Source organism: Eupeodes corollae, chromosome 1, assembly GCF_945859685.1.
Source record: "Eupeodes corollae chromosome 1, idEupCoro1.1, whole genome shotgun sequence".
NCBI lineage: Eukaryota > Metazoa > Arthropoda > Insecta > Diptera > Syrphidae > Eupeodes > Eupeodes corollae.
In genome coordinates this window covers 114,988,274-115,014,288 of record NC_079147.1, presented here as the reverse complement: position 1 = coordinate 115,014,288, position 26,015 = coordinate 114,988,274, and the positions used below count along the sequence as shown (strand labels likewise).

The 26,015-nt window shown below is 34.1% G+C and overlaps 1 protein-coding gene across 2 annotated transcripts in view; it reads right to left on the bottom strand.

Moving 5' to 3' along the window:
• LOC129953652 (hemicentin-1) overlaps positions 1-26,015 on the bottom strand; it is a 403,952-nt gene that overhangs the window by 204,097 nt on the left and 173,840 nt on the right. The window lies entirely within an intron of this gene.

Sequence of the window (26,015 nt, the reverse complement as noted above, 5' to 3'; positions counted from 1 at the left end):
TCTAGGCGGTTGTTATTTTCCAAAAGTGTTTTGATTTTTCCATGAAAATCCATTTTCATTCCATTGAGTTTGGTGTCTATATTCTGTTTCAATTCCAATAATTTAAATCGAGTAATTTAGAGAATTTAAGGTTTACTCAATTCAAGCTCAATAATATGTCTTGCGCAGAGATTGCTCCTACTCCTGATATTCACAAATCCGGATCTCACATATCCTTAAACTTCGAGAAATGTCAAAGTGTTTAATTTGACATATAGGATCGATTAAAAAATACTGCCAAAGGGAGGTTAAAATATTATAGTGATTTTGTTTATGAAAATTCGAGTATTAAATCATGTGAACGAAGTGTAAACGGTGTATGTTTTTTCTCTTAAGTACACAAATTTTAACAACAAAATTAACTCATCAATGCTAAAGAAAAGGTAATAAAGTTTATTTTCTTTACCTACCTCAGACTGAAAACCCATTCTCACAGTCAAAGCCATTGAATATTAAACAATTTAATTAAAATGTCAACTTTGTCGTTGTCATAGTCTTAAATTTAATAATTTTTCTGGCAATCGGTAATCAGCATAAACACAAAAACAAAGAGGAACATTCCTTTATTTCGGCTTGAATACATACCACACCACTTAAGAAATTGAGGGTGGATGGATTTACCTAGAGCTATTTCTTTGTAAAGAAGTAATACTCCAAAATTTGCAGCATCTCATCGGAGGTGGTTCTGTTCTGATTACCATTTCGCCACTTTGGTATATTTCAATTTCTTTGAGACCTTGAACGTCTAATAACATGTTTCACTCAAACAAAGATCGACGTAATTTTATGCAAAAATAGTGGGAAGAGAAAAATAAGACGAGGCCCAAAAGTAAAAGATTACAAGAAAAAAGAAAAAAAGATTTCGTAAAATCCTTTGAGATTGCAATTCGAATCGAAGTTAAATGAAATTTCAACAGCAGATTACGTAAATCAATTTAAGTTTTAAATCAATTTGACAATGATGATGGAGATGTGATGAAGCATTCAAGGTGCGCGGCACAGGATGGCGAAAGCAACGATGATGAGTTACAGTGGGGCAGTTTGTATGTTGAATTAAAAAAAATGGTTTTAAATATATTGTATTTTATTTTTCACACATTTTATTCATTGAGAATATAAATTTAGTAGATACAAGTAATGAAGGACGTGGCTTTGCATTTTCGTTTTTGAACGATGACGTATGTAGTAAATATTCCTTTAAAGACAGAATAATTATTTCAACTTGTTTCATAAGTTTATTTTTAATTTTTAAATTGCACTGGATCTACTATAAATCCTTTATTTTTTTCCACGCTTTTGATACAAATTAAAGTCTAGACTATAGAATTCTTCTATATTATAATATGAGGAAAAAGCACGTTAGTATCGTGTTAATGATTCTTCAAACTATATCCATAATATTAAATCGTTTTATGAGCACATTATTAAATATTGTTATTTGTTATAAATGTTGGGTGGAAATATGTTCTGCCCTAAAGGAGAATGAAATTAATATAATTAAATAACTGTTTTCTAAAAGGTAATCTTTATTTTTGAATAGATTTACCGAATATTATTGTATTTGGTTATTTATTTTTATTAGAAATTGTTATAAAATTGACTCTGCTTGACATCAACAGGTTTTTATTCAAAAAAATATTAACACAATTCAACAACTCAAAACAAAAAATATGTCTGCATATTCGGAACAACAAATTGACTCTTTTCACTAAGAAATTCTGGAATTGGAAAATCAGCGTTAATTGTGTAAGAGAATGAGGGAGAACTTTATATGAATGAATTAGGTCTCGCAACAGTCAGTTGAGAACCAGGGCCAACTGAGTTACAAATTTCAACCATTCCTATGTGCGAGCATAGAGGGGACCCACAGTTTATATGCAGAATCCGAACGGCTAATTTAAGAATGCATTTTTAATAACAAGAATTATTCTTGGAGGATATGTGAGGTCATCGCATTTATAGGAATATTTTGTGTGAGATAAATAATTTGAAGTCAATATCTTTCTATGTTTTTCTAATATTTGAGTAGGTTTTCGTGTTTCGTTGAAAAATCCATAAGTTGAATTTTTCTTAAAAAATTTACTAGAAATTTTCAACAATATTTTGAATATAAAAAAATAGTTTGATTCCAAAATATATTTTTGTTCACGAGATTTTTAGTCGAAAATGAATTTGAGTAGGATTTATTGAAAGTTTTTACTTCTAACATAAGCAGTATACAGATCGAATTTTTGCTGAGAAAATCTAGCACAGAATGAAATCACTTTGAAGTCAATACCTTCATTTATTGACAAGATATCGAGAATCGAACATGAATTTTTACCAATACTGCGAACTATTTGTTGTAGTTTTTAATTTTTTTAAATGTGTTGTTTATTAAAATTGTGCATTGTTCTATAGATTAAGACGAAAAATATTTTTAATTTTTAAAAGATATTTGAGTTGAAAAGAAATTTTTACCAAGTTTTAGTTATAGTTTTTAAGGTTTTTCAATTCAATTTTTAAAATTTTACTAATGTTCGTAAAACATTCAAGATAACAATAATTTGTTTGTTTATTTTTTTAAACAATATCAGTTTGGTGTCACGCACAATATATAATATAAACTTAAATTCAAATCGATAAGTTATGGTTTGTGAGCTATATCGCGGGCTTTAAAAACCATCCACTTAATTTTTAACTTCCCATAGGAAGATATTGTAATGGGTCCGATTTGTCAAATTGAAAATTTTGACATTTCTCGACGTTTCAAGGTCAATAGAGTCGAAATAAAAGATTTTTAGAAAGATGTCTGTGCGTGCGTGTGTACGTACGTTCGTACGTCCTTACGTTCGCTACGTTTTTTTCGTTGTCCATAGCTCAAGAACCAGAAGAGATATCGACTCCAAATAAATTTTGTTATGCAGATAATAAGGCAGAAAGATGCAGAAAGGGCTCTCAAGAAAATTGCGTATGTGGTTTTTTTTACCATAGGAGTTTAAAAAAAGGTGAAAATTTTGGTTAACCCTAAATATCTTACGAACCAAAAACGTTAGAGACTTGAATTAAATTTTATATAATTAACTTTAACGTGATCTCAAAGACGTATATTTGAAAAAAATCTATCTAACGGTTTTTTTATAAATCAAAAAAACTGAAAAAAAAAAATTTGTCACCTCCAAAATTTAACGACTAAAATATAATTTCATCTCCAAAACAATTTTGAGCAACGGAGAACAATGTTTTCAAAATCTGACAAAATTTTGAGAAAAATCGAATTGACAGTTTTTTTTATAAAAAAATAAAAATCTAAAAAAAACATTACTCAAAGTTGGTAAAAATTGAATATCGATTCAAATATCTTTTCAAAAACTTGAAATTTAGGCTTAAAACTTATTTTATCTTATAACAAATATTGTTTTCAACATTCGATAAAATTTTGAAAAAAATCGAATTGACAGTTTTTTTACAAAAAATAAAAACCTACAAAAAAATTAATAAAAATTGGTAAAAATTCATTTTCGATTCAAATATCTCTTCAAAACTTTTAGATATTGGCTTAAATTCACTTTTATCTTTCAAAAAATATTGTTGTCAATATTCAGTAAAATTTTGAATAAAATCGAATTGACAGTTTTTTTACAAAAAATTAAAAACCGAAAAAAAATTATTAAAAGTTGGTAAAAATTGATTTTCGACTCAAATATCTTTTCAAAACTTTGAAATATTGGCTTCAAACTAATTTTATCTTATAAGAAATATTGTTTTCAACATTCGGTTTAATTTTGAGAAAATCGAATTGACTAGTTTTTTTACAAAAAATAAAAACCTAAAAAAAAATTTATAAAAGTTGGTAAAAATTGAGTTTTGACTCAAATATCTCTTCAAAAATTTTAAATATTGGCTTCAAACTAATTTTATCTTATAAGAAATATTATTTTCAAAATTTGGTAAAATTCTTAAAAAATTCAAATTGACAGTTTTTTTACAAAAAATAAAACTCTAAAAAAAAACAATACTAAAACTTGGTAAAAATTTACTTTCGGTACAAATAGCTTTTCAAAAATTAAAAATATTGGCTTCAAACTTATTTTATTTTACAGAAAATATTGTTTTTAATGTTCAGTAATTTTCATAAAGTTTTTTCATCTACAAAAATCTACAAAAAAAAGTACACAAATTTGGTAAAATTGATACGAGTAAGCAAGACAAATCGACAGACGGGATGGGAAGTTATCAGTGTGGGTCGCATCCCAGCCTCTTTTTTTTTTTTTTATATTTTGCATATTTTACATTTATTTGAAGTCGATGTCTCTACTGGCTCTTGAGATATGGGCGACAAAAAAGCTTCCGGAAACAGATATCTCTCCTAAAATTTGATATTTGGTAGGTAGAAAAGGCAATCTCAAGGCAACTTAGCGCTGTAGTGCGCCGTTTTGATACCAAAAACTCGTTTGACCTGTGATAAAAAGGGAAAGATTTATAGAGAAGCTTCATAGCGATTATGTTAGAGCCATTTTTTCGCATTGAGAAAAAAGATTAGGTCTCTAATCTTTGTCTCAGATAGATCATTAAGTTCGTGAAAGAATACTTTTCCAAAGTATTTCATTCTAGTGTTTGCCAAAGCAGGACATTTGCAGAGGAAATGGATTATCATCTCACTTTCTCTTTGGTCACTACAACTGCGGCAAAAGGTGTTGTAAGAGATACCCAATTTCTCTGCATGAACTCCTATAGGTCAATGTCCGGTACAAACCGCAACAATCCTGGCTATGTCTTGCCTTGTAAGTTTGTACGGGTTTTATTATAGATATAATGCAGTTGGGTAAATTGCTCCACCTTCGGTTTGATTCAGTTTGGTAGATAGAAAAGATTTTACCCTTCATAGCACCAAGAGGAATGTTAACCATTTCCGCAAGTCAGCTATGAAGGGCCGATCCTTGCCTGGCTAGTTCGTCAGCCTGTTCATTTCCCACGATACCAATCGCTATGGCCCGGAACCCAGATCAGGGTGACACCGAGGTTAATATTCAGGCTCCCAAGCTCATCACGAAATTGCTGGACTAATTTAGATGAGGATGTGGCCGAGTTAATGGCTTTGACAGCTGCCTGACTGTCTGTGAAGATAGCCGCATTTTGGTTTTGGTTTGTGCTTTGCTTAAGTATCTTACATGCCTTCCTTATTGCCAGCAGTTTAGCCTGAAAAACGCTAGCAAAGTCAGGAAGCCTAAAGGATTTAGCTACATTTAGGGACTCATAAAGATCCCAGAAGCAACTCCGCACTCCATCTTTGAGCCGTCAGTAAAAATGGCTGTGTCAAAACCTATCGACACGATGTCATCCTCCCAATCTTCTCTCGATGGGAAAATAACCTTAAAACCCTTACTAAGGCTCAGAGTAGGAGTGCAGTAGTCAGTGTCTACCGATATAATATCTGAGGGAATCAATTTCATAGTGTTGCTGTGACCATAAGGTTTTGACAACCAGCTGTTTGATTCCTTCCGCCTAATAGCGCTGCAGGAAACTATGTATTTAATAAAAAGGTCAATTGGTAGAAGATCCAAAATAACGTTTAAGGCGTCCTTTGGGCACGTACGCATGGCCCCTGTGGTGCCCACGCAAGCTGTTCTGAACCTTCTTTAGCTTATCAATATTATTAGGCTTTGCTAAGAGCGGACCACCACACAATCGAACCATAAGTTAAGATTGGGCATACTACGGCTGTGTACTTCCATGAAATCATCTTCGACTGAAGCCCCCACTTTTTGCCGAAAGTTTTTCTGCAGGCTTAGAAGGCAACACAGGCCTTCTTAACCTGTATAACTCCCAAATATTTTGCACTGGAAGACACAATGATAGGATGTGACCGTTGAGTCGATGTAGCGTAAAGGGCGGTGTTTTGGTTTTGGTGGTAAAGAGCAGCAGTTTAGTTTTACTTTGGTTAACTCCTATAATCCACAACTCGTGGCCCAGCTGCTAACTTTCTTCAAAGCTGAATCCTTGATTTCACTTATCACAGAGGTGTACTTTCCTGACACCAATAGCTCCAAACCATCCGCATAGGCTACCGCCTTCACTCCACATTTCTCTAATTTAACGAGAATTGTATCCATGCCCAGAAGCCATAGAAAAGGCGAAAGGACACCACCACCTGTTTTGTTGCGATTGTATTGCCTAGAGAGCTCATCAACAACTGCTACTTGGAGGTCATCCCTGACAAACTCACTAAGAGTACGTAGTTGCTCTGCTATAGAAGATGGTGCTTTCCCTGGCTTTGTCTGGTCGTCAAGCTTGCTCTTTTTCTGAGACGGGCAGATCTCTACCTGAGATCTGTTTCGCTTAACGGCCTTTTCTCGGCTGCCCAAAAGGTTGTTGTATTCATCAACAACCTTCTGGTACTTTATTTTATCTTGGGCGTCCCTCTCATGAATCACTCCGGTCTCTTCATTTTTGGCAATCTTGGTAAGAATGTGAGAGGCCGTTTTGAAGCGGTTCCTAAGCAGAGCACCTTCCGATGGTTTTTTGGTTCCTCGAGTTGCACTGCTAATCGAGGGTTTCGGTTTTGTATACGGTTTAGGAAGTAAAGGAGTGCTATGAATAGCACTGCCTATACTTTCTGTGGTTTTGGGTTGCTCACAAGTGCTGGAACTTCCTTGCAGGCCGAGAGCTCGCGCATGGATCCCGATAGAACCCTCTTGTCTAGATGACAATAGCGCAATGATCAGGATCAGCAACCCGAACCTCCCTTGTCACGACTGGAAGATCGCGAAACTGGAGGAGCCAAAGGGTCTTTATAGAAGTGCGATTATTGTAATCAATAAAGACTCTGTGGCTTCTCTGGCGCGAGATAAGGGCGTGATAAGATACGGCTTCGAGTCAGTCACGCTCCGCGTATATAAAAAAGATGAGGCTGACGCTTCATGCGAGCCTCCACAACCTCCTTCGAAGGCTGTGTCGCAAGACGTAGTGAGTCCCATTGCTGCTATCACCTTCCCATCCTTGGATGTTGTTGATGATCTCCCTGGGCCCTCTTCTGTCGCAGTACAGTCTTCTTCTGAAGCTGTGCAGCAAGACGTGGTGGGTCAAAGTGCTATCATCACCCTCCCATCCTTGGATGTGGATAAAAATGTGGCGGGCCCCTCTTCTGTCGCAGCACAGTCTTCTCCTAAAAACGTCAAAGGTTTATCCCTAATGGAGACCGATGACTCAATCGACAAAGCTCTTCCCAGTGAGGAAGAAGATGAACTATTAGGTTCCTCTTCGTCTGATCTGGATGAGCTGGATTTAACAGTGGTGGAGGTTGATCTGCCTATTTGTAGCCAAAATGCTGCAAATACTACAGATTAACCTCCAACACTCTAAAACGGCTTCGGCCTCCCTTCTTTTCCGCCTGACAAAAATTGGAGAAGATGTCGTTCTCATCCAACAACCCTGGATTGTGAAATCCCTGGTTCGAGGATTGAGAACTCCTGGCTACTACGTACTATATGTAACAGGAAAAGGTAACCCAAGTTCCTGCATACTAGTAAAACGTAATCTAAATGTATTTTTACTCCCTCATTTCAGTGATAAAGACGTCACCACAGCCAGTATGGTAAAAGACAACCATACCTACTGGCTGGTATCAGCATATTTGGGCCACGACCACCAGGGTCCACTGCCTGGTACCATTCTTGAGAAGACGGTCGCTGAATCAACAAGACAGAAAACAAACCTAATTATCGGTTGTGATGCCAATGCGCACCATACTACATGGGGTAGTACCGATATAAATAACAGAGGTGAGTCTCTTTTTGATTATATTCTAACAAGTAATCTGGTAGTAAGTAATGTAGGTAGTGAACCAACCTTCGTCACAAAAAATCGACAAGAAGTTTTAGATCTGACTCTTGTCTCGTTGAATCTCTCAAATAAAATATTGAATTGGAGAGTATCAAAGGAGAACTCGTTCTCCGATCATAGATACATCCGATTCTCATTTATTGAAGGGACCCCAAAACCGATCCAATTCCGGAATTATAGGAAAACAGATTGGCCAAAATATAGGGCGACTCTGAAAAATCTGATTAAACCAGAACTTTCGGATCCGCCCTTGTGCGCTCTTGAACTCGATCAAAAAGTCGATGAACTTACAGCAGCCCTCAATAAAGCCATGGAAACTGCCTGCCCCCTCACCACAGTGCGAGGAAAGAAGAAACCATATTGGTGGGCTGCTGAACTAGATAAACTCAGGAGAGGTTGTAGGAGGCTTTTCAATCGAGCGAAAAAGACTAGACATCCCCAAGATTGGGATTCCTATAAAGAATCTCTCAAAAAGTATAAACTAGAATTGAGAATAGCCAAAAGATCCTCATGGAGATCCTTCTGTAACTCAATAGAAGAATCCGCGGAGGCATCAAGGATAAGGAAGATTCTCTCCACAAGTGCAACCATGCCTAGTTGTCTTAAAAACTCAGATGGTACATGGACTAACTCTTGCGAAGAAACGCTAAACCTGCTATTAGACACCCACTTCCCAGATAGCTCCCAATCCGTTAATACAACATACAGTCCTGGGTCGGGTATTAACTTAATTTTTCCTCAAGGTGTGGTTACAAAAGAAAAATTGACATGGGCTCTGAATAGTTTCAAACCTTACAAATCTCCAGGTCCAGATCAAATCATACCAGCTGAGCTACAATATACCATTGATATAACTTCGCCCATCATTGAGATGATCTTTAAAAGTTGTATAAATCTGGTCTATATACCTCGGCGCTGGAGATATGTAAAGGTAGTTTTCATTCCCAAGGCGGGCAAATGCTCGCATGTCAACCCTAAAGACCTAAGACCTATTAGCCTATCATCTTTCATTCTCAAAACTCTGGAAGGATTGATCAATATCCATATACGTAACAACATTGAGAAGAGACTATCAATGTCTCAGCATGCTTACTGCAAAGGGAAATCGGTAGAAACAGCCTTGCACACTCTGGTAAGAACTATCGAATACTCCCTAGATAAAAAGGAATACACTAAGGTGGCCTTCTTGGATATTGAGGGCGCTTTCAACAATGTTGACACATCTGCTATCACTTCTGCTATGACGACCTTAAACGTCGAATACTCAATCTGTGAGTTCATTAATCTAATGCTTAAAAGCAGGATCATCAACTCCAGTTTGGGAGATTTTTGCACAAAAAGGTCTGTCAGTAGAGGCACTCCGCAAGGTGGTGTTCTGTCCCCTCTCCTGTTTAACATAGTGGTTAACCAACTACTAATATCCCTTGAGAGGGATGGCTACAAAGTGGTTGCGTATGCCGATGATGTTGCTATCGCTGTCACAGGGGAACATCCTAATACACTGAGAGACCTCCTCCAAAATGCACTCAATATGCTCACTAGATGGGCTGATAACTGCGGACTTAGTATTAATCCTCAAAAAACAGACCTCGTCCTTTTCACACGGAAATACAAGATCTCAGTAATTGTACCTCCTTCAATAAAAGGTATACCACTAATTTTTAATAAATGAAACCAAATACCTTGGTCTGATATTGGACAAAAACTTAAGTTGGAAATCCAATATACAGGAAAGAGTTAAAAAAGCTACAGTAGCTCTTTTCCTTTGCAAGAAAGCTATAGGAAGCAAATGGGGTTTTCAACCTCGCATAACCTACTGGCTATACACATCGGTCATCCGACTTATACTTATGTACGGGGTTGCAGTATGGTGGACTGCACTGGAAAAAGTCACATACTGCGACATACTCAGCAGAGTTCAGCGCACTGCATGTCTCTGCATAAGCGGGGCATTGAGAACCACACCCTCAGCAGCGTTAGACACTCTCCTCCATCTGACACCCCTCGACATCTTCAGTAAACAAGTGGCAGCAAGAAAAGCGATAAGACTCGACGCCTCATCTCAATGGACCAACAAAAATGTGGGACACTCCATCATTTTGAACCTCTTTGGTTCTATACCAAAGTACATAGACTACACTATACCTAAACCCCTATTTGGAAAAAACTTCCAGGTATCCATTCCATCCAGAGATGAATGGGAGGACAAAAAAATCCTGGATAACAAAAGTATTCATTTTTATACAGATGGATCTAAGACGAATGAGGGAGTTGGTCCTGGTGTGTACTCAGAAAAGCTTAATCTAAGCATCTCATTCCGCCTCCCTAATCATTGTAGCGTTTTTCAAGCGGAAATTTTGGCGATCAAAGAGGTTCTCTCCTGGCTAAGAGAAAACGTGATATCAACTTCTGATATCCGCATCTTCTCTGACAGTCAAGCTGCTATCAAATCCCTTGACGGTGTCTCGACCAAATCTTTGACGGCCCTAGATTGTCGATCGTCTCTTATGGAGATGGCGCAGCAATTTAACATTCACCTCTGTTGGGTGCCGGGCCACAGAGACATCACAGGTAATTGTAGAGCCGATGAACTCGCTAAAAATGGAACCGTCAAACCTATTTCATCTGAAAGGGAGAAGATAGGTATACCGATAGCTACATGTAAACTTATGCTAAAAGAAACAGCTTTTGCGATAGCAAATTCTATATGGCACAGCTTACCAACATGCGCAGCCACAAAACTCATATGGCCTTCACTGGACCTAAAGCGCTCTAAAGACTTGTTATCTCAAAGCAGACTTCATATTAGCTCCCTAATAGGTGTCCTTACAGGACACTGTCTTATAGGCAGACACGCAATACGACTTGGCGTAGCCTCAAATGACTTCTGTAGGAGCTGCATGGACGAAGAAGAAGAGGAAACAATCTCTCATCTCTTATGCACTTGCCCTGCTCTTTCACTCAAACGCAAACTTCATCTGGGGGACTACTCTTTTGATAATCCCAGCGAACTAGCTAAAAAGGATATTAAATATCTTCTTCGCTTTATAAAAAGCTCAAAATAGTTCTACTAGTTAGAAGTAATTCTCTAGATTCATGTGGTATCACAATGGGCCTTTCTCTTGGCCTAAGTGTGTGGATTCTAAATCCGCAGCCACGTTAACCTAACCTAACCTTAGATGGCAATTTGCTTATTACAAACAAGTTTGGTAATCAAATTTTCAGTATATTATTTTTTTAAATCATTGATGGAATAACATTCAGGTTGTCACGACCAATACATGTGCATTTAATTCTTGGGTGCACCCCAAATCTTTTTTAGAATTATCAAATCTCTTTTCCAGGACATGAAATGCAAAAAAAAATTAAACAATTTCAATTTTCCCTAGCACTTCATTATGAATTCAGAAAAAGGATATTGCACGCGCAAGACGCTACAAAATCCTGGACAAAATTCTTGAATTGATTATAATATCATCGTGAGAAGAACGACAGCTGGACATTTTCTGCAGAACTTCATTTTCGTTTGTCTGTGTTTCTTTACAGATTTAAATATGTACTACACTTCATTCATTCATTTAGCCAAAGTTTTTACAAAAAAATCTTTCCCAACACGGCAGATGTTAAGGTGTATGTTATAAACATTACTATATTTTCTTTATAGGACTTTTTACATAACTTTTTCAATACTAGATAATTATTGGGAAATATTATGAAGACAAGGACATTTTTTCAATGCCAACATATTCAATGTGTATATGTATGTCAATTCTGTTTTATAACAACCTCAGGATGTTAGTATCTATTATTACCCGAACTGAACTGCTGAAGCTGTTGTTAATGGGATTGTATTTTGGAATTATTGTAGCTATTAGGAAGGATGTGATTCCGATTATTTGGCGTGTATGTTGATGTGTGACAAGTGTTGGTCATCAAATCTGTATAGAATAATTGAGTTGTATGTTGATGTTATGCTGCTGGGTGATGGACAAGGTTTTAATGAAAGGAAGCACATCAGATTTCAGATTGCTTTTCATATGTGATAGATGAGACAGAATATTTTTTTCTTATGATACACAAATGTTATTTTATGGTGTATTATAAGTGTATGCGTGGCAATCAAGAAATCTAGAAATAAATCACTTCACTCATTCAAGTTGTCAAAAGTTTGACATTTGATAAAAGTTTAATCATCTTGACGATATTTAATTAAGGGTTCTGTCTTGAGAAACTCATTACTGAGGAAAAAAATCTGTATTTCTGAACAATGCAGGGTCTTTCATATTCAATATCTTAAGCATACAACAAATTACAAAAGTGGTGTCGAAAATATGTGTGCCCCGCGCAAATATTTGGTCGAAATGTAAAAGTACAGTTCAATTTTGACTAATGTAACAACATCCCCTTTTTATATTGCTTCTATTATTTATTAATTACTTGTTTATAGCAAACCAGATTTTTAGTTTTACTGCTAAAATAAATGGAAGTAATTCTTCAGAAAATATTCATAACTTAAGTCGCTTAAACTGGGTCCTGTGTAAAGGAAAACAATTTTTTTCGACCAGGTTAAATAATTTCAAAACAACGTGGGTTAAATTATAAAGCACGATAACTCTTCCTCTGAAAGCGAGTCGCACTTTTATTTAGAAATACTAACAAACTTTCAATTTATTGAGAAATGAGATGTGTATTACCAGTTTAGGACGGATAAAAAAGTTTTTTTACAAGGAAAATTAATTTTATGAAAGAATTTTAATATTAAGCAGTCAATTTTTTAAATTTGTTAAGGCACCAGAATACCGAACCACATATTACTGAATTAATGTTTAAATTAATTTTTAGTAGACAAAATTGAATAAGAATTATGTTACAATTTTGTACACATATAAATTATCAGAATTATTAAATATATAAAAAATTCGGTCTCTTTAGGATCTTTAAAGTAGGCAGTGCATAATGAACAATATTTATCTAACGTATTCTGACTTAAATTATTAGCATCAACAAATATGACAGAAAGCAACATTTATATAGGTTGCCCCAGCTGAAGCTCACATTCTAAAAACACAATAATTTATCAAGAAACAATAAAAATTCCAAGAATAAAAAATGTATTGTAAATATTACCATCTCCAACTCCAAATTGCAAAAAGACCCAAAAATGTTTGAGATTGTGCCAACAAACGATTTTCCTAGCAAATGAATTACAAGTCGTTTGCGAAAGCAAATTATTTCATCCGAAGCTTTCGCGACGTTTCAAGGCCACAATCAAAACTGACAAATGAGGGATTCTGTAATATAAGAAAAACATAAGAACAGTGCTGCCAACAAAATTCCAGATTTCTCAAAATTTGCGCTCCTGCTGGAACACCCTGTATATAATATAAATACAGATTTGCATATGGACTTCACATTAATACATAAATATACATAAAAATGAATAATTTATGAGTGAATAAGGCTGACAGCCTCATAAATATTGGATATATGTACATAAATCCATTCACTTTTCTAAAAACAAAAATAAAATACAAATCTACGATTTTTTTAAAGTTTCATAGAAACAACAGCAAAAGCCAATGGTTTACTTTGCCATCATGTGTTTGGCATCAATCCTGACATCATAAAAATTGAAAGTCCATGAATCCATAAAAATATCAAGGAAAAATAAAAATAAAAACAAAAACAAAATTCACAATATTGGTATTTAAATTGAATTTTTTAGCTTTGATTTCATGTGTCATATTGTATTTTATGTTTCAATATACTTATTCGAGTGTATATTTTTTACGATTACGTATTTAAAACCTCACAACTAACTGAAGCCGGAAATAAAGATAAAAGAAGTCAAAGGCAATGATTCCCTTATTCATCTTGATTCAAGCCAATAGGGTTTTAAAACGAAAATTAGCTTTTAAAAATTGTTAAAAAAATTCATGCGTTAAGATAGTCAATGTTAAAAATTTGAAGTAAATTCCAAAGCTCTATAGTAAAAACTACATTAGAGATTCTTATATGTGAAATAAAATTAATGTTCAAGTTATCATACTCAAAAGATCGTTCAAAATGATATTTTCATTACTAGGAGGATGGAAGTAAATGTGAAATCTGCAATGTTCAAAAGCAAGGAATTTGAATAGATGTTCCCTTCGAGAGAGTTGTGGGTGGGTAATGATTTTTTACGACAAGAATAAAAGGCTTTAAAGAAGCACAGATAAGCGTTTCTTTGTTGTAAAAGTACCTACCTTTAATTTACTTTTTATACCAGATTTTAAGGGCGATTTGTTGTTTGTAATAAGAAACACTTGTTGCTACATATTCACATATGTATCAACCATATAAACTTACTGCTTCTTTTTTAAGGACTTTGCAAGTGTAAATGGTGGTCGTATTTTTTTCACATGCTGAGATTGTCTTAAAAAATAAATTGTTGTAGCTTTTTATAACAAATTGATTTTAAGCATTAAATTTGTATGGCAATTTTTAAGCAAAAGGCCATCATCCTTGCTTATTGAAACACTTTCTTTTATGTTTAAGTAAAATATTAAGGACTCTTTTTTAGGAATTTTTAATTCATTACGGGAACAATACATTAACATAAAACTTTAAATCTTAATCACTTATTCTAAGCAGCTTAACAACAAATTTTTACATTTAATGAATTTTAGATCATCTTTTATAACTGACTTAGAACTGACCCACCATAAAACAAAATTGCAATCCTTCTTATCATAAGTGAGTGTTGGAAGGTTTATTAAAGCTAGCCTTTAAGAGTAAGAGGGAAGTGTATGTTCATGTGACCATAGAACGAAACAGAGCACAACTACTTTCTAGTGAAGGTCACACAATAGAAAACAAAGAATCTTAAGAACATAAGGTTTGCGACCCACACTGATCACTTCCCATCCCGTCTGTCGATTTGTTAGTTGAATTATTCTTAAACATTTTAAAATTAGCAACAATATTTTTTATATATAGAAATAGTTTAGTTTGAAAATCTAGTTATGTAAAATAGATTTTTAGTTGAAAACAAACTTTTAACAATTTTAGTAGCATTTCTTAAATGTTCACAAATTGTGAATGAAATTAATTTGGAAGATATCAAAAACCGAATATCCATTTTTACCAAATTTGCGTTCTATTTCTTGTAGATCTTATTTTTTATGAAAAAACGGACTCTTGTTGTTTTCGTTTATAAAAAAAAACTATTGAATATCGAAAACAATATTTTTTGTGAAATAAAAAAAGTTTTAAGACAATATTTTTAATTTTTGGAAAGCTATTTCAGTCGAATGTAAATTTTTACCAAGCTTTAGTATTGTTTATTGTTGGGTTTTGATTTTTTGTAAAAAAAACTGTCGATTCGATCGTTTTAAAATTTTTTTTCGAATGGTGAAGACAAAATATCTTATAATTTAAAATTAGTTGGAAGCCCTAATCTCAAATTTTTGAAAAGATATTTGAGTCAATCAACTTTTGTTAATTGTTTTGTTTAGGTTTTTATTTTTTGTAAAAAAAACTGTCAATTCGATTTCGTTGCAAAAAAAATGTTTTGGAGATAAAATCGTTTTGTACTTGTAAAATTTTCGAGGTGAGACATTTTTTTCAGTTTTTTTTTAATTTAAAAAACAACCGTTAATTGGATTTTTAGGGTTAACCAAAATATTCACCTTTTTTTAAACTGCTATGGTAAGAAAACCACCCAAGCAATTTTCTTGAAAGCGCTTTCTGCATCTTTCTGCCTTATTATCTGTATAACATTTATTTAGAGTCGATATCTCTTCTGGTTCTTGAGCAATAGACGACGAAAAAACGTCGCGAACGTACGGACATACACACGCACGCACAGACAACTTTCTAAAAAAAAATTTATTTCGCCTCTGCTGACCTTGAAAAGTCGGGAAATGTCAACATTTTTCAATTTGACCTATTACAATTACTTCCTAAGTTAACAAGTCTTCTTGCAAATGTAAACAGTCAGAAGTTGATTGTATATGAGCTTAATGTGATCAGCATGAATAAGCAACTAATAAATAAAAGTGGACCTAAATGGCTTCCCTGAGAAAGACCAGAATTGATAACAAATTGATCCGAATACTCATAAAGAAATATAACACCATACATTTTATTTTTAAAATATGATGAAATCCAGTTTAAGAAGTTGTTGTAAAAACCTTGATTGTTTAGATTTAAAATTAAAGTATTGTGAAACAACTTGTCAAAGTCTTTACTAAAATCAGTAAAAACACAACCGACTTATCCAAGTTTCTTAAAGGTATCTAAGCAAAAGGAAGAGGAATAAAAACTGTTGTCATCGTTTGTATCTATGAAAGCTTTATGAAGAAGTTTGCCAAAATGTTTGTCATAACCAGAGTCATTATTAGTTGAGGATGAATTCAACAAAGAGTTTGGGATTAGTTTTCTCTTTACACATTTCGAATTTCTAGAAACTATCTGTATTAGATTTAAGATCATTTTTTAGCTTTCATATGAAAAATTAGAATAATCTGTAAATAGTCTTTTAAGAATTAAAATACTTTCATAATCTTCATCAGCTCTTGTCTTCTATTATACCCAGGTTTTTTTCTTTAATTTTGTATGTTTTTGAGATGTGAATCAATAATGGTACATTGAAGTTACTACGAGCCCTTTAAGAGGAATTGTTTTGTAAAAACAGGTACAGAATTTATCATACAAAATCGTTAATATTGCAATTAAGATATAATTGATGAGTGAATAACAAATCAAAAAATTCTATTAAATTAAAATTACTAAAGTTATGAAATCAGAAGATAGGCTAAAGTTTGGATGGATGATGTCGATCTTAAGCTTATAGTTTAACAGATGAGGCCAATACTGCAGTTATAGCGCTCGCTGTATCGGAAAAGAATTATAAAATAGAACATTATTCAAGCACTTCATACGTTCCGTTTCTCTATATATCATTTTTTCTTAAAACAACAAAATGTAGGTACTACATACATAATGTAAATATAAATCGTTTTGCATGGAAATAAAATGTTTATGCTACCAAATGTAGTCTTCTAAAATTTTAAATGAAAATCGATTTTAACATATGAATATAAAACCTTACACCTAAGGTCATTTGTTTGCTCAAAACTTCAATATAAAGAGAAGTTGAAAACTATATAATAAAGTAATCAAAAGTTTCTATTCTTTCAAAAATATCATATACTGTACATGCATATAGATTTACATACACAAAAAACATTTCAACTCAGCTCAGACAAAAGTTTATAACTTTTCAAGAATTATTCCCTAGTGATCAAAAATCCTCTAATGATGAATTGCACTTTGCCTCAACGACAAACTTCTTTTTATTTTTATTTTTTATTTTTCATTAAATGATGGAAGGAGACAGACAAAATAAACTCATTCATAAAATCTATTTTCTCCTTTTTTGTGAAAGAAGAAGGACAACACATTTCGAGTGGGTGAAAATACATAGTGCAAAGCATACTATTGGTGCCACTTCAAGCCTTGTCCACTTTGAATTGATGACTTTTGGTGCAGAAGTCCTTTTTCTGAAATTTGTTCGCTTTTGGAGAAATGCGTTTAAAATAGGGTGTTCAAATAATATAAATAGTAAATTTGCATCACCATTTTATCCTTTTGCCAAAACTCACTTTTCAACCTTCATTTATGTAAGATTCGAGTTTGATGTCTTAATATAAAAACAATGTTTCATAAATAGTAATTGTGCAACTTTTAATGCTTTCATCTGATCTTATCTGTGGTTTCAGTGACGTTTAAATTTTACAATATTTAAACGTAATCTTAAAAATCTTGAATAATAATTGAAATCATTTTGTTTAAAACAAAATTAACAGTACACAAACTCTGCATGATTCTTAAATTTTGTTGAAATATATTTTTATTTTAAGTACGTTTTGGTGATCAAAGGGATGAATAAGTATTCATTATTATCTATTCCCAAATGTGTTTTCATTCGTGATTAAAATATAGAAACCGAAAAGAAAAATATTGTCTTTAAAAATTGTAAATTAGGTTTTACTTGCAAATAAAAACAAAATTACTTAAAACATAAAAAAAGAAAAATATTTGACCGGACAATAAATATTTTTTTGTTAATTTTTTCCTAAAATTTTGTTGATAAATTGTCTGATTTCAATGTAGTCACCCTTTACAGTTATTATCAAAAATATAAACTTGCACATACATAAAAACGTATTTGTAAGGTCGTTAAAGTTTTTCTTTGTCATATTTTTCAGTGAATAACAGAAATAAAAAGAAATTCCACAACTTTTCAGCTCCATCAATTTCAAGGCAAATAGGTGCCTTAGTGTATTTTTTAAAATATAATATCTATAACTAAGTCATAAATGTCTTGATGATAGTTTCTTTTTTAGATATATAATAAAGAAGAACTGGTACATAAATGTGAGCAAACCCCAAGGCTTGGATCTGGAATTATTCCTATACTTGAAATTCATTTACAAAGAAAATCTTATGTACATAGTAAGTTAATAATAAATTAATTCTTAAATTTGTTAAAAAATGTATAGTTTATTTCACTGGGCTGGTTTCCAGAAAATGATTTTAATGATATGTTTCTCGGCCAGTTTAACTCTAAAACCCTTCTTAACTCCGTCTTATTATTTGGAAACCAAGCAAAAAAAACAGTAAAATATATAGTTTTCAATTTTTCAGAAAATTATTAATAAAACGTAAAAAAAATGAAAACCGTCTACACTCTCAGACAACCATGATAGCGCTTCTTTATGACATTAGTTTCTTTATGAGTGAAATAGTGTCCAGTATTGCGTTTTTGTATTGTTAAGATCTGTCGAGTATGTCGGCATGTTTAGTTAAGTACACGTTCTGAAAATTAATCTAAGATTTAAAGGACTGAGAGTTGTGATTAGGGACATTATTATGCTAGAACTTCCATTATAAGAAACACAAATATCCTTGATGGTAGTGGAATATCGTATCGTCACCTCCTGGTGGTACCTGCTGGATGCTGGTTAGCCGAAAGGTAAAATAACGACGAACGTTGGATCCATCGATTTTATAGAGCTGTGTCACCTGAGTTACCTGTGATAAAATCACAACTAATAGCCTCGGGTGAACGGACTGATAATGATGACAATCCCCCCCCCGTAAACGAAAAACGGACAACGATTTACTTGAATGTACATGGAATGTGAGTACACTTAACCGGTCCCGCAAAGCAGAGCAGCTTGCCGGTGCCCTCGCCAAACTCAAAGCTCATGTGATAGCCCTCCAGGAAATGCGATGGAATGGACCAGTCCAGGCAGTAGGAAAATAGAAGGTTGTGATTTCTACTATGCGAAGTGTCTACTCGATGGGAGGAAGCGCTTATTTGGATTTAGTTTTGCTGTCAGAGGAAAACTAAGACAAAGAGTTTTAAGCTTTCGGGAAGTTAGCGAAAGATTGGCGACAATCCGCATTAAGGCCAAATTCCACCACCTGAGCCTTATCATCGAGCAGGCCCCGACAGAAGAGAAATATGACAAAGAAGAATTCTACGAGCTCCTCGCCAAAACATATGAGCAATGTCCCAGAACCGACGTTAAAATTCTCCTGGGGGATTTTAACGCCAAAATTGGTAAAGAAGGCATCTTTGGTAGGTCAATCAGAAGACATAGCCTACACGATATCACATCTGGAAACGGACAGAGGCTTATCGGCTTCCTAGCCGAGAAAAACATTGTGTTGAGTACCACCAGATTCCCTGGTTTGACTCCGAATGTGCTCAGGCAAACAAAACGGAGGCATACAGATTGTGGCAGCAAAGGAGGACAATATCTTCCCGTCAGCTCTACGACGAAAAAAGAAGATCCAGTGATGTTTTAACAGGGAACAGGTGAGGAGCTTTTATAGAAGAGTCAAAAAGAAAACAACGGTATTTATTAGCCACCCTGGAGCCTACAAAAATAAGGAAGGGAATACCGTAGTCGAGACGCAGTCAATGCTAAATCTGGAGAGATCATTTCAACCAGCTGCTAAGTGGTGATGAAGTCAACGATTCCGCCAGCGAGCAGCCATGTCAAATTCATTTGGTTGACGATCTAGAGTTTAAACCACCCGACCAGAGTGAGATCAAACTAAAGCCATTACTAGGCTAAAGTCAAGCAAAGCGGCCGGTGATGACTGTCTGGAGGCGGAGTTTTTTAAGTAGACTGGAGCAGATCTGGTAAAGAGCATGCACTAGCTAGTTACTAAAATCGGGTCGGAAGAAAGCATGCCCGACCATTGGAACGTAAGCACCATCTGCCCGATCCATTAAAAAGGTGGCCGCCTTCTCTGCACCAACTACAGATTCATTAGCCTTTTAAACATCGCATACAAGATCGTGTCCAACTTATTATGTGATCGCCTGAAGCCATTTACTAGCGAACTAATTGGCCCTTACAAGAGTGGCTTCAGGCCTGGAAAATCTACCATCGAACAAAGGTTTACTCTACGCCAAATCCTGGAAAAGACCCAACAACATAAAAACGAAACACACCTTCTTTTAATTGATTTTAAAGCAGCTTATGACGGTGTAGACAGGAACGAACTATACCGTGCCATGTTGAGTTTTGGTATTCCTACCAAACTGATACAACTTATCAGGATGACGCTGGAAAATGCTCGTTGCTGCGTCAAAATTGGAAAAGACTCGACCGAAACCTTCGAAACCACCAGAGTACTTCGACAAGGCGATGAGCTGTGATGTAGCTGCTTCAATTTTGTTCTTGAAAGAGTGGTGCGCAACACCAACGCCAATACAAGTGACACCATCTTTCAAAAATCCACACAATATCTTGGATATGCAGGTGACATCGACATTATGGGAAGAAATAAACGAGCAGTGACGGGCGCCTTCTCTAATATCGAGTCTGAGGCGAAGAAAATGGGTCTTGACATTAACGAAGACAAAACGAAGTATTTACTATCGTCAAATAGAGTCGATTCACACCGTAGACTTGGTAAAAATGTGACAATTGACAGGTATAACTTCGAGGTGATAAACGAATTTGTTTATCTGGGCACTGCTGTTAATTCTGCAAATGATATCAGCGTGGAGATCAAACGTAGAATCACCCTTGTAACCGCTGTTTCTTTGGCCTTAGCGAGCAGTTCAGGAATAAGGCCCTATCACTAAGGACTAAAGAGACACTGTACAAAACTTTAATCATCCCAGTCTTGCTTTATGGTGCAAAAGCATGGATGGAGGATCTCTTGGTATTTTCGAGAGGAAGGTTCTGCGTTCGATCTATGGGCTGGTTTGTGTCGACAGGCAAAATAACATCTGGTGGAGAAATTTAATCAGGAGTTTACGAGCTGTACATCGACTTGTCACTGGTCAAAAAACTGCGTGTTTAACGCTTAAGATGGCTAAGGCATGTCGACCGAATGAAAATCGAAGCTTCAGCTCGTAAGGTATTCAATGCCAAGCCTGAGGGAACAAGAAGCAGATGTAGGCCTCACCTTCGGTCAAATGATCAAGTATTCGAAACTGGAGGCACAAACTAGAGATTGAGTAAGCTGGCAAAAGTTATTACCTGAGGCCGAGGAGCACAATGCGCTGTAGCGCCAACTAAAATAAAGTAAGTGAATATCCTTAATTTCAGGGAAAGTCTTTTTTAGTAAACCATTGTATACTCGTGTTCATACGACGCGTAAGAAATTGAACTCAAACCGTGCCATAGTCCATAATGGCTTTCCATTCCATTACCCCACCAGCACAGCTGGGCAATCGATCTGAGTATGCTCTTCCTTTCAATTATCATGAAAGCAAAAAGTATGCCCTTGAGTATCCAAATTGAGTTTTGGTTAAGCTTAGGTGGTCAATCACTGTCACTGTCAATCCATGGCTGTGCTGTCCTCAAATCTTCCAATATTATCTTATCATGAAAATAGCTTTCTCAAATAAGCTGTTCGGAATTGGCTTAAAAATATAGGTCCCCTCAATCCCTCACAACATAACCTGCACACAGGTATGGTTGAGAGTTGTAAGTCAAATGACCCTAGTTTTTAATGAACTGTTGAGCCAACTAATTTATTTTTATTTATTATACATATTTGCAACTTAATTTTTTCACTAAAGGTAATGAATTCAGCTTCTGCACAAGAAATTTACCTTATTCGTTAAACATACAAACACAACTCAACAATTTGCACACCAAGAACAAAAGTGGGTCATTAGGCAAAACGATAAAGTCGAATACTCTTTATTACTAAACCCAGAGTAGTAAACAGTAACCTGCTTTTCTATAAAAATAATCAGAAATTTGTGGAACTCGAGATTCTGAATAACACGTTCCATCATCAAACTTTTTGCTCCTCCTAACAATTCATGTCTTATTACTTATAAATACAAGAGTTATCATAAAGTGCTTGAGGACTTATAAAATGAAAGCTTGAGAAACAAGATAAATCTTTTTGAAAAAAGGCAACTAATGGGGACTCTTCAATTCACACAGATGCGCACGACTTTATTATATCTTATTTCCTATACCAACTTTTGCACACACGACGTAATCAGCATGTCGATATCCTAACAAAAGGACTATTAAGATTAATATTTTACATATATCATTACAATAACACAGTAGAGAAATTAGGAATTTTTCAAGGACATCTGGGGTTCTTTTAAGATCTGTACATTCACATACACACACGCACGCACACATAAACATTTCAGCCCATACATATATAGCCATAAAGTTCAAGATGCCAACATAGAAACGATTAATATTCGTGTTTTTTTTTTTTACAAAATTTGCAAAGAATATTTTATTCACTTACCATTTCACTTAATTGTTAAGCCCACTTCCGATGGCATGACGAGGGTATAAGGCTTTTGCTTTCATCCTTCAAAGACTAATATGTGAAGGAGGTTTGAAAAAGGATAATATTAAGGTTGTATATATGTTTCTTTTCATAAATTACATACAATTTTAGGGAAGTACAAAAGGAAATTTTTAAAATCATTGAAAATTCAGCAAGATACAAGGTATCTTACAATGGTTTTAAATAACAACATCTTAAATATTTAAACCTAGTTTAGAATATATTTGTCAGCATAGAATGTAATACAAGAATTTACCTGAAATATAATATTTATGTTGAATATACGAATTGTTTAATTTTTAATTGCAATAATTTGTTTCTTAAACGCTAGCAAAAAGACCGTGGCTCATACATTTACCAGTTAATTATGGTGCATTGACCCCTATTAAAGATGTGCATAGTTTAATATTAGAACATTTAAACTAGGTTGTTACCTTTAAAATAGTTAACACATATACCAATTTATTGAAATATTTTATAAAAAGCCCACAACCAACTAAATAAACCAATAAAGCAAAACCCTAAAAAAACATAACCTCCTTATTTTATTTTTATTTTATTAACTTCCCATATAGGGAGTTGTTATAGTCAGTTCGATTTGTTGAATTGAGAATTTCGACATTTCTCGGTCCCTAGAATCTAAATAAAAAAGTTTTAGACAGTTGTCTGTGTGCGCGTGTGTACGTGAGTTCGTACCTTCGTACTTCCGTAAATTCAGGAAGATTTTTTGGTCGTCCATAGCTCCATAACCAGTAGCGATATAGACTTCAATTAAATTTGAAAAAAAAAACACTTAATTTCAATTAAATGTTAACTTAAACGTAAAACAAGTTTAAAATTGGTTAACCCAAAATACCTCACGAACGAATAACGCTAGTAACTTGTATTAAAGAAAAAACAATTAAGGATTTTTCTACAATTGTCACGCCGAATATTTACTTTACTTTAGTTGATGCTACAGCGCATCGTGCTCCTGGGCCTCAAGTACTAGGTCCCGCCAGCTTACTCGATCGCTATCTTGCTGTTTCCAGTTTCGAATATCTCTGTCGCTGCTTCTACTTCCTTCAAGCTTATATTTTAAAACCCTACGTTAATGGTTGAATACGTATATTTTTTGACCAGTAGCAAGTCGCTTTACAGTTCGTGATTATATTTTTTCCTCCAGATACTATTTTGCCTGTCGACATAAACCGGTCCGCATATATCGTACCTAGAACCTTCCTTTAGAAGATACCAAGGGATCCTTATCCATCTGGGATGTTTCTGTACCATACCGTAAAACTGGGATAATTAAGGATTTGTACAATTTCTCTTTGGTACCTCACGGTAGGGCTAACAAATATTTTACGGCCAAAAAATGATGTTATCTCCGAAATAATTTTTTCCAACGAAGAAAAAGGTTTTTTAAAATGGTTAAACTTTAAAAAAAATCGAATTGACAGCTTTTACAAACAGTTGGTAAACATTGATTTTCGACTCAAATATCTTTTCAGAAAATGAAAAATATTCAACCTAATTTAGTTTATAGAAAATATTGCTTTTGAAGATCTGTGAAATTTGTACAAAAATTCAACAGACAGCTTTTTTTCATAAAAAATTAAATCTTCCAAAAATAATACGCAAAGTTGATATCTCTTGAATAAACGAAATCATTGACTTCAAAATGATTGTTAACTTTATTTATTGTTAATAGGAAAAAATAATCTTTATTTTTTAATACAAGAAATAAAAACTGTCATGAAATACTACTAAGATTGATAAAAATTGGTTTTCGACTAATAATCTCGTTACCAAAAATTGATTTTGAAGTGAAACTATTTCATCATATGTATGTGAAATATTTAGAAAAGTTCAACTAACAACTTTTTTAACGAAACACGAAAACCTACAGAAACAACAAAAAAATATTGTTTTCAGTGTTGCAACTACAACCATAATCATATATTAAAAACACATAAGACAATTCTATATAAAAACAGCTTGTATAACTTACCTACCATATTCCAGTGATAGGCCTTACTTCAAAAACTTAATATAATACACACAAAGAACTAAAACAAATAATATATCCTTTATATTTAGTTTCTAAGAAACTTAAGTTGTTTCTCCAATACTAAAATAAATTATTCTGAATCGTTATAGTTACAATTAAAGAATCGATATAATAAACACAATAATAAAACTAAACCATAAACTTTATCGACAGGCCAATAAAATATCAAGACTTGTCTACGTTTTCACCTAATTCCTTGAACATATACGAAACACCATTCAATGTTTGATCAATTTTCGTCACTTGATAGTAAATGTTATTTAATTTGCAAAACTTATTACGGTATTGCAGATTGCATTACCTTGCGCTTTTGATAATTACATTGGTCACATTCTCCTCCATTATCTTGGCTTCGATGTATTTGTGTCCGCATTGACCTTAATTCAATTCGAGATTATGTTAGTTGTATATCTGTATTCTTGACTATTGCTTTTAATGATGACGATATAATAGTGGCCTTCCGAATGCATTAGCTTTTAATTATGTATTTATTTTGATTATCGTCAGACTAATTGTAGAGTTTGTCGACTTCAAGGGAACGTTCACATGAATGCACATCTCACAAATGCTCTTTGTGCGTATACCTATGGCTGTGATTATAGAGACCAGTGTGATAATTAAATATCTCAGATTGAAGTCAAACGAGGACATTAGTCGCAGATATGTCCGTCCTCATTTACTAAAATAAAAAGAAAACATCATGCAGCTATGAATCTTACGAAGATAACATTATTTTAATATGCAAAATGCATATCCTAGAAAATTACTGTTTGCAGTTTTTGTGGCCACATCTGAAAATTACGTTCGGGAGTATAAGACACTCAAGTTTATTCTCCCAAGAACTTAAAGAACTTGAATCTCTTTTTGTATGAAAATAGAAATTAAAGGGTGGCATGTGCCTTGCATTAAGACTGACCAAGATTACAGTTCATTTTGGAAGCCTTAAGCAGAAAATGTGTGTTCAAAAAGTCAAGCGCCTTAATAAATTGCTTTGGGATTTTGGTGATTCGTGCATAGAATTTTGCTGTGTGCACTCGATCATATTCTTGTGTTGAGTGCAATATGCAAATGTAAGCGTTTAAGTGAAAATTGTATTCCAAGAAATGTACAAGAATAAAAATGCTTCAGGCATTTCTTTGGGGAATTTTATAATGTAATTAAAGTATGCATGTGAAAAGTGTAGTAAGTTTGACTCCTTAAAACTGCACGTATATCACTTTAATTCATGTCCTTTGAACTAACAACAATATGCTGC